Source organism: Polistes canadensis, unplaced genomic scaffold, assembly GCF_001313835.1.
Source record: "Polistes canadensis isolate GaletaPanama2010 unplaced genomic scaffold, ASM131383v1 scaffold_353, whole genome shotgun sequence".
Lineage (NCBI taxonomy): Eukaryota > Metazoa > Arthropoda > Insecta > Hymenoptera > Vespidae > Polistes > Polistes canadensis.
The window spans coordinates 1-5,536 of record NW_014569900.1 but is presented as its reverse complement, the minus strand read 5'-3'; positions in this window follow the sequence as shown (position 1 = coordinate 5,536).

Below are 5,536 nucleotides of genomic sequence, written 5' to 3'. Positions count from 1 at the left end.
TACAACAACAGCTGTCTAGAAAAACCGAAAACAATCATTTTTTACAACTTTTTTTGGTTACTTCACGTTTAGAATTACATTTTATTTTGAAGATATTTCATTGTAGTCAACAAAATATCTATTCTGTTTAGTTTCAAGTAGTTCATTTTTACTGTTGCTAAAAATGTATTACTATATTTGAAAAGAAATTTCCGCTACTATCTGGGTTAAATCGTAGTTATAAAATAAATACAATCTAAAAAATTGCTATTTAACAGACGCTATGAAACGTTTTCTTTTAAGCTTTAAAGCGTATACTTACAAATAATAAGTGTTAGGTCCCAAAGAATTATGCTAGTTTAATTTATATTAGGACAACTGCAGTCAAGTAACAGGAAAAAAATCATTTTATTACTACATTTTTTAGTTACTTTACGTTTAGAATTTCATTCAATTTCGTCGAATCTCGATTGTAGTCAGCCTGACATCCATTCTGTAATGTTTCTAATAGCAAATTGTACCTTCGCTAAAAACTTTTTAATATATTGAAAAAAAGATTTCACTGCTTTCTAGATTAATTATAAGTAAAAACTATCAAATATTTAAAGAAATGCTGCAGAAAAACGCTATGAAAAATTTTTTTTCAAGTTTTAAAGCGTGTACTAACAAATAAAAAGATTTTTCCTATATTAAAATCTGGCATATATCATTTATTTTACAAGAACTGCAGTCAACGAAAACAGAAAAAAATTATTTTATAACTAGAATTACAAATAAGTTTCCGCCGTTTTAATGTAGATAGCTTAGCGCAGAATTTCTGATAACATTCGCAGATGATATCCTGCTTAAAAATTAGTTTGGACGTATAGAAACCACATAACTTATTAATATTATTTATTTCTTATTGGTAAAATATAATTTTTTTTAGTAGAAAATGTGCCAAAATGAGCCAAGTAGGCGTCATTCGCGGAAAATATTAGTATGCTTCTTTAAAATAAAGAAATCTGCTGCTGAGGCGCATCGATTGCTCGTAGAAGCATATATTGAGACTGCTTTGAGTGAGAGTACGTGTCGTGAGTGGTTTCAAAAGTTTAAAAACGGTGATTTCGACGTAAAAGACAAAGATCGCAGTGGAAGGAAAAAATTTACGAGGATGCAGAATTAGAGAAATATGGGAGAAAAATTTATCTTAAACACAAAAAGAACTTGCTGTAACATGAGAAGTCATTCAGCAAGCAGTCTTACATCGTTTAAAATCATTTCGACTGATTAATTAACAAGGTAATTTGGTTACGTACGAATTAAAGCCGAACAATATTGAACGATGATTATGCTTAAATGAAATACTGCTTGCTAGACAAAAAAAAAGGCATTTACATCGTATCATCACTGGTAACGAGAAATGGATACATTAGGATAATCCAAAAAGAATAAAATAATGGGGATTACCAAGCCATGCGTCAACATCAACAGCAAAACCAAATATTTACGAAAAAAACTAATGATGTGTATTGGGTGGGATCAGCTGGGTGTAGTGTATTAAGAGTTGCCTAATCCGAGCAAAACAATCACTGGAGCCTTCTATCGAACACTATTAATGAGATTCAGCCGAGCTCTGAAGGAAAAAGTCTCTCAATAGTATTCTAGACTCGAAAAAATTATTCTCCTGCATGACAATGCTCGTCCACATGTAGGGGCTTTCGTGAAAAAGTATTTGAAAACACTTGATTGGGAAGTGTTACCCACCCGCCGTATTCACCAGAAATTGCACCGTCCGATTATCACCTAATTCGGTCCATGGCACATGCTCTGTCGAAACAGGGGTTTAAATAATATAAAGACACAAAAAATTGGGTTGATTCGTGGATACCCTCAAAAGACAAAAAGTCCTTCCGACGTGGGATTCGAATGTTGCCTGAGAGATGGAAAAAAGTCATTGCAAGTGATAGACTATAGTTTAAATAACCTTAAAATTACCTTTCTTCTAGAATAAATACCTAATTTTTAAAAAAAAACGGCGGAATCTTATATGTACATTTATTACAAAATTTTTTTGGTACTTTTCGTGTAGCATTTAATTATATTTCAACAAAATTCAATAGTAGTAAACCGAACATCTTTTCTGTATAGTTTCTAAAAGCATATTGTACTTTCGCTAAAAACTTTTCAATATAATTAAAAAAAGATTTCGCTGCTATCTAGATTATTTATAAGTAAAAACTATTAAATATCTAAAGAAATGCTGTAGAACAAAAGCTATAAAACATTTTCTTTCAAGTTTTTAAAGCGTATACTAACAAATGAAAAGTGATTGGTCCAATAAAATCTAGAAAATAACATTTCTATTTTAACAACTGCACCAAAAAAAAAAAAAGAAAAAATCATTTTATTACAACTTTTTTTGGTTACTTTACGTTATTGAATTCAATTTTTTTTTCGTCTAAACTCGATTGTAGTAAACCTGACGTCCATTCCGTAACGTTTCTAATAGCACATTTTCCCTCTGCTCCATACTTTTCAATATATTTAGGAAAAGTTTTCGCTGCTTTATACATTAATAATTAGTGAAAACTATCAGATATTTGAAGAAATGCTATAGAACAAAAGCTATAAAACCTTTTCTTTCAAGTTTTAAAGGGTATACAAACACATGAAAAGTGTTAGTTCGAATAATATCTAGCAAATAAAATTTATATTTTAACCACTGCAGTCCAAAAAAAGAGAAAAAATCATTTTATTACAACTTTTTTTGGTTACTTCACGTGTCAAATTCCATTAAATTTTGAAGAAATTTGATTCTAGTCAACTAAACATCTATTGTGTCTAGTTTCTAGTAGTCCATTTTTACAGTTGCCAAAAATGTATTATTATATTTAAAAAGAAGTTTCTGCTACTTTCTGGATTAAATCGTAGTTATAAAATAAGTACAATCTAAAAAAGTGCTATTTAACAGACGCTATGAAACGTTTACTTCCGAGTTTTAAAGCGTATACTTACAAATAATAAGTGCTAAGTCCGAAAAAATTATGCAAACATCATTTATTTTTTGACTACAGCAGTCAAGAAAAAGGAAAATAATCATTTAATTACTATATTTTTTAGTTACATTACGTTTAGAATTCCATTTTTTTTYGTCGAAACTCGATTGTAGTCAACCTGACATCCAATCTGTAATGTTTCTAATAGCACATTGTACCATCGCTAAAAACTTTTCAATATATTTAATAAAAGTTTTCGCTRCTTTCTAGATTAATTATAAGTAAAAACTATCAAATATCTAAAGAAATGCTGTAGAACAAAAGCTATAAAACATTTTCTTTCAAGTTTTAAAGCGTATACTAAGAAATGAAAAGTGTTTGTCCAATAAAATCTAGCAAATAACATTTATATTTTAACAACTGCAGTCCAAAAAAAAGGAAAAAAACATTTAATTACAACATTTGTTGGTTACTTAACGTGAATAATTTAATTCTTTTTTAACGAAACTTGATTCTAGTAAACTTGACATTTATTCTGTTTTGTTGGTAATAGCACATTTTTACTGTCGCTAAAAATGTATAAATATATTTAGAAAGAAATTTTTGCTAGTTTTAAAATTAAATGGTAGGTAAAAACTATAATATTTCAAAAAAAAGTTATATAACATTTTCTATAAAACATTTTCTTTAAAGTTTTAGAGTTTAAATTAATGAGTAAAAAATATTAGGCTCCAAAAATTCTAGCAAATATCATTTATTTTAAACTACAGCAGTCAAAGAAAGAGAAAAAATCATTTCATTACAACTTTTTTTTGGTTACTTTACGTGTAAAATTAAATTTGGTTTTCGACAAAATCTGATTGTAGTCAACCAAACATCTATTCTGTTTAGTTTCTACTAGCAAATATTTACCTTTTCTAAAAAAATTTAATATATGTAAAAAAAAATTTTCGCTACACTATGGATTATACTGCGGTTCAAGAATATAACAAATTTAAAAAAGTGATATTTTACATAAGCTATGAAACGTTTTCTGTCCAGCTTTAAAGCGTATACTTACAAACACAAAATGTTAGGTCTAATAAAATCCACAAATAACATTTATATCTCAACAACTGCAGTCCAAAAAAGGGCAAAATCATTTTAGTAGAACATTTTTTGGTTGCTTTACATGAAGAATTCAATTCTTTTTCAACGAAACTCGATTGTAGTAAACCTGACATCCATCGTGTCTTGTTTCTAATAGCACAATGTGAATGTAGAAAACAAAGATCGCAGTGGAAGCCAAAAATTTAGGAAGATGCAGAAATAGAGGAAATATTGGAAGAAGATGCATCTTAAACACAAAAAGAACTTGCTGTTACATAAGAAGTCACTCAGCAAGCAGTCTCAAATCGTTCAAAATCATTAGGAATGATTAATAAGCAAGGAAATTGGGTTCCGTACAAATTAAAGCCGAGAGATATTAAAGACCGATCATGCTTAAGTGAAATACTGCTTGCTAGACATAAAAACAGGGTTCTTTACATCGTATCATCACTGGTTTCGAGAAGTGGATACATTTTGATAWTTTAAAAAAAATAAAATCATGGGGATTACCAAGCAATGCGTCAACATCAACAGCAAAACCGAATATTCACGGGAAAAACTCATGCTGTGTATTTGGTGGGATCAGCTGGGTGTAGTGTATTATAAGTTGCTTAATCCGAGCAAAACAATCACCGGAGCCCTCTATCGAACACTATTAATGAGATTGAGCTGAGCTCTGAAGGAAAAACGTCCTCAATACTATTCTAGACACGAAAAAATTATTCTCCTGAATGACAATGCTCGTCCATATGTAGCGGCTTCCGTGAAAAAGTATTTRGAAACACTTGATTGGGACATCWRTTYAGTCAKGTTCCTAATAGCACATTGTAYYATCGYTAAAAACTTTTCAATATATTTAAGAAAAGTTTTTGCTGCTTTCTAGATTAATTATTAGTGAAAACTATCAGATATCTAAACAAAAGCTATAGAACAAAAGCTATATAAAATCTTTTTTTAAGATTTAAAGCGTATACTTACAAGTGAAAAGTGTTAGTTTGAATAATATCTAGCAAATAAAATTTATATTTTAACCACTGCAGAGAAAAAATCATTTTATTACAACTTTTTTTGGTTACTTTACGTGTTAAATTCCAATAAACTTTGAAAAAATTCGATTGTAGTCAACCAAACATCTTCTCTGTTTAGTTTCTAGTAGTTTATTTTTACAGTTACTAAAAATGTATTATTATATTCAAAAAGAAATTTTTCTTTATTTCTGGATCAAATCGTAGTTATAAAATAAATACAATTTAGGAAAGTGCTATTTACCAGATGCTATGAATCGTTTTTTTTAATCTTTAAAGCGTATACTTACAAATGTGACGTCCCAGAAGAAGACCGCCAAGGAGCAAAAACAATATTAGATAATTCTCCGATCCAATACCGACTTTCTTGCTGTCTTCTCGGAAAAGAGAATTAATGCCCTATTTTGGGTCAGCTCGTAGAGCCAGTACTTTACCCGGGATCTGGGCTAGAAGCGGAACTTAACC